We start from the raw sequence: 14014 nt of genomic DNA, 5'->3' as shown, positions 1-14014 counted from the left end.
ACACACACACACACACACACGCCACATGCAAACACAAGCACGCACACATGCATAGCTGAGACAGCATGGACAGGAGTTCCTTAAATTTCTGAGTGAACTATTGCCTAGTTTGTGCCAGATGCTCGGCAAAGTGTGGAGACAAAGTTTAGTGCATTGCAGCCCTCTGCGTTGGTCTCTCGGACACACACAGCCATTCATAATGGCAGGGAATCTAGTGTTTCAGCTACTTATTGCCGAAGCAAGCTGGTCAAATTTATTTAAAAATGGTTTTGGATTTGCCATCAGTCTGCCCGCTGGGCTGGGCTCAGCTCGGTGGTTCTCCTGCCCTACCTGTCACCTCCTGGGGCTGGGAGGTCTTCACTCACATTTCTAGCACTTCAGCTGGAATGGCTGGAACGGGGCACCTGGCCAGCTCCCTTGGTCCTCTGTGTGGTTTTTTCATCTTGGTGGCTGGACCTCTTTGCAGTGTACCCTAGGACCTCGAGAGACAGTGTCCCAAGAGGACAGACCCCAGCATTCAGGACTTATCATGGCTCTGCGCCCGGCACACTTGCTCATGTCCTGTTGGCCAGAGCAAGTCCCGTGGCCACACCCTGAGTTTATATGTGAGGGACACAGAAGAGCATGGATCCTGGGACTGAGTATCACTGGAGACCACCAGCCTATTGACCCACCATAGCTTGGAGCAGCACCAGTTACAGCAATAAACGGACTCCCCATGGACCACCAGGAGGAAGCTGTTTCTGTGGCTCTAGAGATGTCAGACAGGATTTCACTCATTCACCACTTTAACAAGGATGTCTTGAGTGCAGGTGCTGGGAGTCGGTGTGGACAAGATGGTTGAGCTCTTGCTTCTGTGGATATCAAATAACCAGTATGTGCTGATGATAAGAGCTGTAAGGAAGGTAAATTAGCATAATGGGGTAGAGAGTGACTGGGGTTGAGGGATGGATACTTTAGCCAAGTGGTCAGGGGAGGCTTCCTTGGAGGGGTAGCTTAGCCACGACATAAATATCGAGAGGGAGCCAGCCGTGTGGAGGGCCAGGTAAGAAGTTTCTAGAAAGAGGGAACCAAGAGGAAAGGAATGAGGCAGGAATACACCTGGACTAAAGCTCAGCTTGATGTGTTTTAGGGACAGAAGGAAGGCCAGGGTGGTAAAGGGTAAGAGAAGGGAAGTAAGGTCAGAGGGAGCAGGCAGGGGCCTTGCTGGGTCCTGAGTGCAGCCCTGAAGTATCAATTGTCAGGAGATGTGTCTCGTGCCCATGGCCCTGCCCCTTCCATGTGTTGCTCTGCATTTCCAGACCCATTCTGAGAAGGTAGCTAGATCTGGGGGTTGCCAAAAGGTCGAGGGAGCACAGAAGGAAGTTAAAAAAGATCCAAGTGATTGGGAACTACCATCCCTGAGCTGTAAGTTGGGAGGCAGTGCAAAGATCTCCCCCACCTCCATCTGACACAGAGACACCCTGCCTTGAGACAGACGCAGGCCCTGTTACCCTTTTCTAATTATAACCAACATTTGTTTTCACGTACATCATCCAACGTCATCCTTGCATCCAGCCAGGGAGAGACTTCCAAGGAAGCAAACATTTGAGCAACCTTGGTGCTCAATCTTGTGCAACACCCTTCTGTGCATTATCTCAGTTCACCATCTCCCCAACCTTGGGAAGGTTTTATTCCTATCTCCATCTTGCTGAGGGGGAAATAGACTCCAAGTCACACAAAAAACAGCAGAGCTGCAACTGCTACCTGACTCCGAGTTACAGGCTCCACTCCCCACTCCGTGCAGCTCCGTCTCACAGCAGGGCCTGCCCCGGGCAGGAGGTCAGGTTGTGCATGCTCCAAGAGCTTCATCTCCTACAAGGCTGTGCATGAGTCGGGATGAAAAGAAGGACTTAAAAAAAAAATGCTTATCATGTTACCTTGAATTTGTCTTCTCTTATCAAACTAGAACACCTGGAGTACACCATGAGCAGATAGATAGGGAGAGGGTATTACACATACATATGTAAAAACTTCCCTGTGTAGTTACTGGGTCTGTTGCTTTAAATTTAGGTGTTTTTTTGCCTGAATACGTTGCTAGACGTTAAAGAAAAAAATATCGAACATGTTACTTGAAAATGTAACTAATACATTATTTAGAAATAAACTTGGAGTTCCCATCGTGGTGCAGCGGAGGTGAATCTGACCAGGAACCATGAGGTTGCGGGTTCGATCTCTGGCCTCTCTCAGTGGGTCGGGGATCCGGTATTGCCGTGAGCTGTGGTATAGGTCACAGACGTGGCTCAGATCCCAAGTTGCTGTGGCTGTGGCGTAGGCTGGCAGCTACAGCTTCGATTTGACCCCTAGCCTGGGAACCTCCATATCCCATAGTGCAGCCCTAAAAAGCAAAAACCACTCCCTCCAAAAAAGCCCCAAAAAGCTTATCCTGTTTCCTGACTTTTAGAAATATCTATATATTTCAAAAAGGAAATACATGTATCTCCATATATATATAGGTGTGTGTGTGTATGTATATATCGTTATGTAGTCATCTTTAGCACAATTATAAGTGCAATATTTGCATGTTGAAAGTGTTCAATATTTAAACATTTAAAATATACCACAATTTTGAAACCTGATTTGATATTTCTTCATATTCTAAAACCAAATTAGAAACCAACTCCTGAGAGGCCCCCCCCTGCTTCAGCTGATTTGAATCATATCAAGTCGAGGATTGACTTTGTTTTTAAAATTGCAGAGCAAGTGACCTCCTTGGGTTATGTTCAATATGCAGTCCATGTTTAGACCTGGCACAACATCTCCGCGGGCAGTAACAGTCCGCTAGCTTGGCAGGGACAGTCCTGTGCCTCTGTTCTGGAGCAGCCTGCTTCAGATCCTCTCCAATGTCCCCTCCACAGGCTGTCCCAGCACCCCCTGCCCCCAGGTGGGGCTGTAACCAAGCCTAAGCCTGCATCCTTTTCACCCTCACTAAGGCCAAGCTCACGCATAGGTCCACATGGTCTCTGATATGTTTCCAAAGGTCAGCAGCTTGAGTTAATATTTCAGAGATGACCCAGTCAGCTAGTCTTTAAAAGAGAGACTGACAATGTATGGAACAGGAGAAAATATTTGTACACGAAGCAACTGACAAGGGCTTAATCTCCAAAATATACAAACAACTCATATAACTCAACAACCACAAAACAAACAACCCAATGGAAAAATGGGCAGAAGACCTAAATAGACATTTTTCCAAAGAAGACATACAGATGGCCAGTAGGCACATAAAAAGATGCTCAACATCACTAATTATTAGAGAAATGCAAATCAAAAGTACTATGAGGTATCACCTCACACCAGTCAGAATGGCCATCATTAATAAGTCTACAAATAACAAAAGCTGGAGACAGTGTGGAGAAGAGGGAGCCCTCCTAACACTGTTTCTGGGAATGTATGTTGGTGTAACCACAATGGACAACAGTATGGAGGTACCTCAGAAAATTAAAAATAGGATCCAGCAATCCCACTCCTGGGCATCTATCTGGACAAAACTATAGTTCAAAAAGATACATGCACCCATGTGTTCATAGCAGCACTATTCACAATAGCCAAGACATGAAAACGACCTAAATGTTCATCAACAGATGAATGGATTAAGAAGATGTGGTACACATACACAATGGAATACTATTCAGGCATAAACAAGAATGAAATAATGACATTTGCAGCAACATGGATGCGATGAGAGATTTTCATACTAAGTGAATCAGTAAGTCAGAGAGAAAGACAAATACCATGTAATATCACTTATATGTGGAATCTAAAATGTGGCATAGGGGAGTTCCCGTCGTGGCGCAGTGGTTAACGAATCCGACTAGGAACCATGAGGTTGCGGGTTCGGTCCCTGCCCTTGCTCAGTGGGTTAAACGATCTGGCGTTGCCGTGAGCTGTGGTGTAGGTTGCAGACGCGGCTCGGATCCCGCGTTGCTGTGGCTCTGGGGTAGGTCGGTGACTACAGCTCCGATTGGACCCCTAGCCTGGGAACCTCCATATGCCGTGGGAGCAGCCCAAGAAATAGCAAAAAGACAAAAAAATAAAATAAAATAAAATAAAAAAATAAAATGTGGCATAGGAATTCCCATTGTGGCTCATCAGGATAAGAACCAGATTAGTATCCATGAGGATGCAGATTTGATCCCTGACCTCTCTCAGTGGGTTAAGGGTCTGGCGTTGCCACAAGCGACATAGGCTGCAGATGTGGCTTGGATCCTGTGGCTGTGGTGTACGCCTGCAGTTGCAGGTCCTATTCCACCCCTAGCCTGGGAACTTCCATATGCTGCAGGTATGGCCCTGAAAAAAGAAAAAAGAAAAAAAATGCAACACAAGTGAACCTATCTACAAAACAGAAACAAACTCACAAACATGGAGAACAGACTTGTGATTGACAAGGGGGAGTGGGGATGGAGTGGGATGGATGGGGAGTTTGGGTTAGTAGATACAAACTATTATATTTAGAATGTATAAACAATGGAGGTCCTACTGTATAGCACAGGGACCTATAGCCAATCTCCTGGGATAGACCATGATGGAAGATGATATAAAAAAGAAGAAATACATACATACATACATATGTATGTATAACTGAATCACTTTTCTATACACAGAAATTGGCACAACATTGTAAATCAACTACACTTTAATTTTAAAAAATTTAGGAGTTCCTGCTGTGGTGCAGTGAGTTAAGAGTTTGACTGCAGAGGCTAGAAAAAAAATTATATCACCACACACTCTTCTCTATTTCCATCCCCTGAAGTAAGAAATATTAACATCCTGAAGTGCTCAATTCATATTTTTTCCTCTATTTTTCAGATATGAACAGTAGATTAAAAATATACTTTTTTTTTTTACAAAAATGGGATGCTATGTACATTTATTTTCTTTCTTTCTTTTTTTTTTTGTCTTTTTAAAAAGGGCCTCACCTGGAGCCTATGGAGGTTCCCAGGCTAGTGGTCTAACCAGAGATGTAGCTGCCAGCCTACACCACAGCCACAGCAACACAGGATCCTAGCTGCATCTGCAACCTACACCAAAGCTCATGGCAACGCGGATCCTTAACCCACTGAGTGAGGCCAGGGATCGAACCCGAAACCTCATGTTTCCTAGTTGGATTCGTTTCTGCTGCGACACAACAGGAACTCCTTAAATGTTTTTTTTTTGTTTTTTTTTTTGTCTTTTTCTTTGTTGTTGTTGTTGTTGTTGCCATTTCTTGGGCTGCTCCCGCGGCATATGGAGGTTCCCAGGCTAGGGGTGGAATCGGAGCTGTAGCCACCGGCCTACGCCAGAGCCACAGCAACTCAGGATCCGAGCCATGTCTGCAAACTTCACCACAGCTCACGGCAACGCCGGATCGTTAACCCACTGAGCAAGGGCAGGGACCGAACCCGCAACCTCATGGTTCCTAGTCGGATTCGTTAACCACTGTGCCACGACGGGAACTCCCTTAAATGGGTTTTTAATACTTTACACTAAGGATCTAACATAATTTACTCAGATATTTTCCCAACAGTACACATTCTATCATCTCCAGCTTTTTTTTTTTTTTTTTTTTTGTCTTTTTGCCATTTCTAAGGCTGCTCCCGCGGCATATGGAGGTTTCCAGGCTAAGGGTCTAATCAGAACTGCAGCCACCGGCCTACACCACAGCCACAGCAACTCCTGATCCAAGCCAAGACTGAAACCTACACCACAGCTCACTGCAACGCTGGAATCTTAACTCACTGAGCAAGGCCAGGGATTGAATCCGAAACCTCATGGTTCCTAGTTGGATTCGTTAACCACTGAGCCACGACGGGAACTCCCATTTCCAACTTTTTTGCTTCTCAAAACAATGCTGCAATAAAATGGAAATCTACATATATTTTTCTGTACTTGTACTTTTTATTTTCTTTTGGTTTGGTTTGGTTTTGGTTTTGTCTTTTTTGGGGCCGCACCCACAGCATGTGGAAATTCCCAGGCTAGGGGTCCAATGGTAGCTGTAGCATCCGACCCACACCACAGCCACAGCAACACCAGATCCAAGCTGCATCTGCGACCTATACCACAGCTCACAGCAACACCAGATCCTTAACCCACTGAGCAGGTCCAGGGATTGAACCCATGCCCTCATGGATACTAATCAGTCTCGTACTGCTGAACCACAATGGGAACTCCTGTATTTTTAAATTTTTAAATCAACTTTATGGTGATATCATGTCATGCAATAAAAAGCTCCCATTTGGGGAGTTCCCCTATGGCTCAGCAGGTTAAAGATCCAGTGTTGTCACTGCTGTGGCTTGGGTCGCTGCTGTGACATGGGTTCAATCCCTGGCCCCAGGACCTCTGCATGCTGCTGGTGCAGCCAATAAATAAATAAATACAAAACGTAATAAAATGCTCCTATTTTAAGTAAATGAGTCAGTAAGTTTTGAAAAATGTATATGTCAATGTAACTACCAACACAACCCAGATATAAAACTTTCTGTCACCCCCAAAAGGTCCCTCTTGCACCTTCACAGTGAGCCTTTCCTCCACCGCCCATGCAGCTTCCCGTTTCCTGGGACATCATGTACCTGGAATCAGTGTGTGGACACCCAGGTCTGGCTCTTTCACTTGGCACAGTGCCCTGGACATTTGTTCACCTCATGGCTCACCTCAGAAGTTTCTTCCTTTTCACTGTAATTTTGAGACTACCAAGTGACTTTCCGAAAAGGTCACTCCTGGCCAACGTTCCTACCAGAAATGAACAGGAATGTCTTTTTCCCTGAATCTTTATAAGCACGGGGTGTTCTCTTTCTTTTCAGTTTCTGCCAATCCCACTGATGAATCTGAGTATCTTGTTATTGCCCAGATTTGCATTTCCCTGACTGCTGAGGTTGTGCTTCTTGGATTTCCTCCTTTGTAAATTGTCTTTTCATGTTTTTAACCATTTTTCTATTGCATTTTGATTTATAGAAACTCTCTGTTTACTACAGATGTTAACCTTTGTTGTAGATATTATTTTTTCCCTCCTATAGCCTTTGCCTTCTAACTTTCTAAGTGTTTTTTTTTTATAAAACTTCACATTTATTTTCTTTTTATGGCCAAACCTGCGGCATATGGAAGTTCCCAGGCTAGGGGTTGAATCAGAGCTACAGCTGTCAGCCTATACCACAGCCACAGCAACTTGGGATCTGAGCCACATCTGCAACCTACACAGCAGCTTGCAGAAATGCTGGAAACTTAATCCACTGAATGAGACCAGGGATCAAACCAACTTCCTCATGGATACTAGTAAAATTCTTAACCCACTGAACCACAACGAAATCTCCAAAACATCAAACTTTAAGTTATCAGATATGACTGTCTTTGCTTTTATAGCTTCTGGATTCCTTGATAAGCATACATGTTTATGTACTTTCATGTTTGTTTCTTCATTTAAGATTGAAGTGTTTCACATGTATTATAGTCCCCAAAAGTATAATTGTTAATGGCTGCACACTGTCTCATCCACAGAGGGCCCATAAATTAAATTATTCTTCTCTTGGATACTTGAGTTGTTCAGATTTTTCATTTTTTATTGAAACATCCTTGTGCACATACCTTTTTTAGTTATTCATGTATTTACTTTCAGTAATTTCCCAGGAGTGATGCCCTAGGTGGTGTTGAATATATTATATAATTTAAAAAATATTTAAGTAGTCTAGAGAAATAGCAGCATAGCATTATTTATTTTTTTTTTGTCTTTTGTTTTTTGAGGGCCACACTCGTGGCATATGGAGGTTTCCAGGCTAGTGGTCGAATCAGAGCTATAGCTGCCAGCCTACGCCACAGCCACAGCAATGCCAGATCCAAGCCGCATCTGCAACCTTCACCATAGCTCATGGCAATGCTGGATCCTTAACCCACTGAGCAAGGCCAGGGACTGAACACGCACGTCCTCATGGATGCTAGTCTCATTCATTAACCACTGAGCCATGACGGGAACTCCCAGCATAGCATTTTTATGATTTCATTTTTAAAAGTTTTATTGAAGTATAGTTGATATACAAGGTTGGGATAATTGCTGCTGGCTAGTAATAGACCTAGAGGTTCAAGGGCTGACACATCAGCTTCAGATGTGCCTAGAATCCACTGCTCTCTGGATTGTGGTAGAAAAAACCCCATGCAGTTCCCTGCCCTACGCATTCCCATACCTCATCAAGGGGCCCAATGTCTCACCTCTTCTCACTTCCACCTCCTTTTTACAACTGAGTGAACAAGCCCGGAGCCAGGCCTGGATCCCAGCTCTGCCTCTGACTCCTCCACCTGCATCTATGAATAAAGTCACCTTGGGAGGGCACAGATCTAGTGGCAGTTTACGAAGGCCCTTTCACATCCTTTTCCATTGGGATCCCCTCCCTGCTTCTCTCAGCCCAGTGAATGCCTTCTCACTCTTTAAGACACAGATGGGACATCTCCTCCTCCGAGCAGTCTTCCATCACTCTCTGGGATGGTCTTGCCATTTACATACCATATCTTATTCATCATTTACATTGGTCTGCCTGACTCCCAGCTCCTCTGCCCCTGGAGGGTCCCTGTGGAGGAAGGCAGGAAGTGCCTCTGTAGGTAGAGCCTGGTGAGGAGACCAGCTTGGGGAGATCAGCTGGGGGCAGGATGGTGGTGGGCGATAGAGCTGGTAAGGTTGGCTGGGGCTAGGGCACTGAGAACCTTGCTTGCAATGCAAGAGTCTAGACTCATCCCCTGGTCAGTGTGGAGCTGGTGGAGGGCCTCCACTATGATCTGGCTTGGCTAAGTGGTGGTAGTGTGCAGGCTGGTGACAGTGAGGGCCTAGCAGAAGCAGCTGGGATGAAAGAAAAGGAAGGGTCTAGATTCCAGAGAAAAATTGGATTTCGAAACAGTATGTCTTGGCTACTGTAGTGTCCGCTGACACTTGCAGCGATTTCTACCCGAAGAACTCTCCAAGCCAGCCAGGGTGGGGTAGAAGTGTACGCTGGGGGTGATCTGACAATGAGGCAGGTGGTTGAGAGGATATGCAGGCTGGGACTGGTCAGCTGGGCTGGAGTCCCCATGAGTGACTGCATGTATATTACCAGACCTCTGTGTCTGAGTGATTTTCAGCTTTAAAGTGAGAGGAGGATTGTCTCCTTGTGTTGCTGAGAGGAGTGAGAGAGAAAGGCAAGAGCTTGGACAGGAGGAGCAGCCAGCAACTCACAGAGATCACAGGTTAGCCCAGAGAGGGCGCTCACATCTGTGGGTCAGCCATAAGGCCCCTTAAGAGTGGGTGGGAGGAGTTCCTGTCATGGCTCAGTGGTTAACGAATCTGACTAGAAACCACGAGGTTTCGGGTTCCATCCCTGGCCTTGCTCAGTGGTTAAGGATCCTGCATCACCGTGACCTATGGTGTAGGTTGCAGACACAGCTTGGACCTGGCGTTGCTGTGGCTGTGGTGTAGGCTACAGCTCCGATTAGACCCCCTAGCCTGGGAATCTCCATACGCCGCCTGTGCGGCCCTGGAAAAGACAAAAAAAAAAAAAAGAGTGGGTAGGAGAGGAGCCTGCACCCCAGGGGCATAGATACGGAAAGCCTAGGGGCTTCCTAGTGGGCAAGTAGAGGAAAGTGGGTTTTTCATGTGCATGCCCTAAACTCATGACTTAGGACTTGTGTCTTCTCCTTCGAAGGTCAGCTCCTAAATATCTGTTAAAGGAATAAATGCTTACAAAGGGTTTGCTTTGTTTTGTTGCTTTTTAGGACCACACCCTCGGCATAGGGAGGTTCCCAGGCTAGGGGTCTAATCAGAGCTACAGCTGCTGGCCTACACCACAGCCACAGCAATGCCAGATCCGAGCTGTGTCTGTGACCTACACCACAGCTCATGGCACCAGCAGATCCTTAACCCACTGAGTGAGGGCAGGGATGGAACCTGCAACCTCATGGTTACTAGTCAGATTCATTTCTCCTGTGCCACAACGGGAACTCCTAAAAAGTATTTCTTAAATATTTGCATAATCTTGTTAAGACTTTTAAATTTTTAAAAAATTTTATATAATTTTTAGAGGTTATTTTCCATTTATAGTTTTTATTGGCTGTATTCCACATGTTGTACAATACATCCTTGAGCTTAATTTATACCCAGTAGTTTGTACCTCCCACACCCTTACCCCAATATTGTCCCTCTCCTCTGTTTTTTTGGCCACATCTTCAACAGATGGAAGTTCCCAGTCCTCGGATCAAACCCACACCACAGCACCAACCCAAGCCACTTCAGTGACAACACTAGATTCTTAACCCTCTGTGCCACAAGAGAACTCCCCCACCCGCAATTACTTTTTAATTAAGAAACACTTGTTGCAGGAGTTCCTCTCATGGCTCAGCAGAAACAAAACCGACCAGTATCCATGAGGGTGCAGGTTTGATCCCTGGCCCCACTCATTGGGCTAAGGATCTGACGTTGCTATGAGCTGTGGTGTAGGTTGCAGACACGGCTTGGATCCCATGTTGTTGTGGCTGTTGTGGAGGCCGGCAGTTGCAGCTCTGATTTGACCCCTAGCCTGGGATGCTATGGGTGCAGCCCTAAAAAGCAGAAAAAAAAACAAAAAAGAGTGGATGTATTTCTGGGTTTGCCATTTTTTAACTAGGTAGTCTTGAGTAAGTTCCTTAACTTATGTTTCAGTGTTCTCATCTATAAAAATAAAAATATGAGGGCGTTCTAGTGGTTAGGATTTGGCGCTTTCACTGCTGTGGCCTGGGGTTCACTCCCTGGTTCTGAGAACTTAGCTCCCACATCAAGCCATTGCATGCTGTGGCCAAAAAAAAAAAAAGTATTTTATCACAGGAAGTTACAGTGTAAGGATTAAATGAGATGATATATAAGGAATGCTTAATTACGGTGCAGTAAATTTAGTTACCATCAAGTGATTTAGTATTCTTCTCCAAAAGTTATTGTTTCTTTGTTTGTTTTTTTAGTGCCACACCTGTGGCATATGGAGGTTCCCAGGCTAGGGGTCCAATTAGAACTGTAGCTGCTGGCCTACGCCACAGCCACAGCAACGTGAGATCCAAGCCGAGTCTGCGACCTACACCACAGCTCACTGCAACATCAGATCATTAACCCACTAATTGAGGCCAAAGATTCAACCCACATCCTCATGGATCCTAGTCGGATTCACCAACCACTGAGCCACAGTGGGAACTCCTCTAAAAGTTTAAATAGCTGTATAGCATTCCATTGTATTGGTACACTGACATATGTTAAATATGAATTTATATATTACAAATATATCTACATGTTATTTATATTAGATATTATTTATATGGGTGATAAATATCTGGCCTATGAATTGATATATTGATATAATGGCATATGTATATATTGGTTTATGTTTGTACATATGCTGCTGTATCAATAACCTTTATATATTATATGCTATATGTATGTTTCATGTGTATATATATATATCTGATTCCTTATCTGAAGACAGTTAGGTTTTCCTTCTTTTTCAGTATCATAAACAATTATCTGAGCCCAATTAGACTGCTATAACAGATTATCTGGGAGGCTTAAACAATAAACCTTTATTTCTTGACGTTCTGGAGGCGATGAAGTCCACAGTCATGGTGCTGGCAGAGCTGGTGCCTGGTGAGGGCCTGCTCCCTGATTTGCACATAGCCACCCTCTCATTGTATTCTCACAAGGCTGGAAAGGAGCAAGCTTGACTCTGACCTCTTCTTAGAAGGGCGCTAATCCCCTTCATGAGAGCTCCACCCTCGCTCGAGAGCTAATTACCTTCCAAAGGTCCCACCGCCAATGCTATCACACTGGGGATTAGAGTTTCAATATCCATCTTGGGGAAACACAAATATTCAGTCCACAGCAACAATCCTTCCATGAACATTCTGACAACCACACACTTGTGCACGCATTGAATATTTCATCAGAGTAGATGTCCAGAAGTAACATTGAGGAGTTAAATAAAATCATATCTTAAATATTTTCTCCTGTTGTTACATATTTTGTTTGTTTATTTATTCATTCTTTCTTTTTTTTGGCTATGCACATGACATATGGAAATTCCTGGGCCAGGGCCTTGAATCTGAGCTGAAGCTGCAACCTATACCACAGCTGCAGCAGCACTAGATCCTTAACCCACAGAGCCACAGCAGGAACTCCATCATTTTATTTTTAAAACCGGGAGTTCCTGCTTTGGCACAGTGTGCTTGGGTCACTGCAGAGGTGCAGGTCTGATCCCAGCCTGGGAACTTGCATATGGCATGGATGCCGCCATAGAAATTAATTAATTAATTAAAAAAACCCCAGGAGTTCATATGGTGGCTCAGCGGTAACAAACCTGACTAGTATCCATGAGGATGCAGGTTTGATCCCTGGCCCCGCTCAGTAGGTTAAGGATCTGATGTTGCCATGAGCTGTGGTGTAGGTTGCAGACACAGCTCGGATCTGGCATTGCTGTGGTTATGGTGTAGGCTGGTAGCTGCCGCTCTAATTCGATCCCTAGCCTGGGAACTTCCACATGCTATGGGTGTGGCCCTAAAAAGAAAAAATTAAGTTATATTAAATTAAAAAAAACTTACTTCATGCTGGAATCCTGTGGAATCAGGAAAAACACTGCCAATTCCATCCACTTCTGAATGCTTCATGAAGGGGGTCAGATAGCAGCCTTGATTGAGACTCATCCATCACATGGGAGAAGGCAGGTGTCCTGAGACCCTTGTCAGGGTTATATAGTCTTCCATTGTCACGCCCACTCTACTGCCTCTTGGGATGGCCTCTGCATTCAACCATGAGTTACTGATACCCAGCTCCACCTCCCAGATTTACATGTGTAGGCTAAGAGTAGAGTGAGGAACTTTTATTTCCTCTGGATAATTTCTTTTATGAAAATCCTAATATAACAGACCCTAAAATCATGGCAAAATTCAGCCTCAAAACTCTTTACTTTGGTGCATTACCTTCATTTCATTTATCTCTCAAGAACCTTTAAAGGCTGCTCCAGGTGCCCTGGTGAGAAGAAAATCACTTGAAATTTTGAGGGCCACTTTGTCCTTTGAAGAAGATGGCTTCTGTCTTGCTGTCCTCTGTGCCCAAGTTTAGTCCCCAAAGCCTGGAATTGAAAGCCCTCCTGCAGCTCCCAGTCCAATCCTCTCATTTTACAGAAGAGGAGGCAGGTCCAGAGAGGGCGGTGGCTTGTCCATAGTTACCCTGTTAGCTGGTGGCAGAGGTGACCCTGGAAACTCTGTCTTCTGATGCCAGATTCAATGGCCTTTCTGCTCAAGCACACACTGTACCCTAGGAGTGACTTTGGCCAGCCCTGCCTCTGCTGGCTCTCCTTCCTCTCTAGGTCCATGTGGTTACTGAGCAGACAGCCCTGTTTGAGCCCAGATGACTCAGAGTTGAGGCCTAGGAGGTGGCAGGGCAGGGCGGTTAGTGGCACAGGAGTGGCCAGTTACCCCCAGGAGGGGGCAAGAATGGCAGACACAGGATTGGAGAAGGCCTGGTGGAGCTGGGCCAGGACTGGGCGGATGGCCAGGAGCAGCCGAGAAGCCTGGAAAGGCAGAGGGCCCTGCCTGCCAGCCAGAGGGGTGTGCACTTCAGTTTTGCAAAGCTGTGGAGCCCCTGAAGGGTTTTATGTTTGTTTTTGTTGATTTGTTTGTTTTGGTGGGATAAAATAGATAAAATTCACCATTTTAGAGTGTACAGCTCAATAGTATTCATTACAGTGTTATGCAACCATCACCTCAATCTGTTTCTATTTCCAAAACTTTTCCATTACCCCCAGCACAAACTCTGTCCCCATTAAGTAACACCTCCCCACGCCTCTTCGCTCCCAGCCCTTGTAACCTCTTGTCCACTTTGTGCCTCTATTTGCCTATGATAGATATTTCATATAAATGGAGTCATAGAGTATTTGTCCTTTTGTGTCCAGCTCAGTTCACTTCGAAATGTTTTAAATATTTGTACATGTTTTTTTGTTGTTGTTTTTGTTTTTTTGTTTTTTGTTTTTGT

The 14014-nt window shown here is 45.1% G+C and overlaps 1 long non-coding RNA gene across 1 annotated transcript; it reads right to left on the bottom strand.

The window, feature by feature from the left end:
* Positions 1 to 212: 212 nt before the first annotated feature.
* On the bottom strand, positions 213 to 13585 carry LOC125128159 (uncharacterized). The gene is made up of 3 exons (XR_007135161.1): positions 12583 to 13585; positions 1747 to 1862; positions 213 to 854 (listed from the first exon to the last, which is right to left on the bottom strand). It is a non-coding gene; the product is annotated as an uncharacterized LOC125128159 (long non-coding RNA).
* Between the last annotated feature and the right edge of the window lie 429 nt (positions 13586 to 14014).

The sequence above is a fragment of the Phacochoerus africanus genome, chromosome 1 (assembly GCF_016906955.1).
Source record: "Phacochoerus africanus isolate WHEZ1 chromosome 1, ROS_Pafr_v1, whole genome shotgun sequence".
Taxonomy (NCBI): Eukaryota; Metazoa; Chordata; class Mammalia; order Artiodactyla; family Suidae; genus Phacochoerus; species Phacochoerus africanus.
The sequence above is the reverse complement of the archived record's forward strand: the minus strand, read 5'-3'. Positions and strand labels throughout refer to the sequence as shown.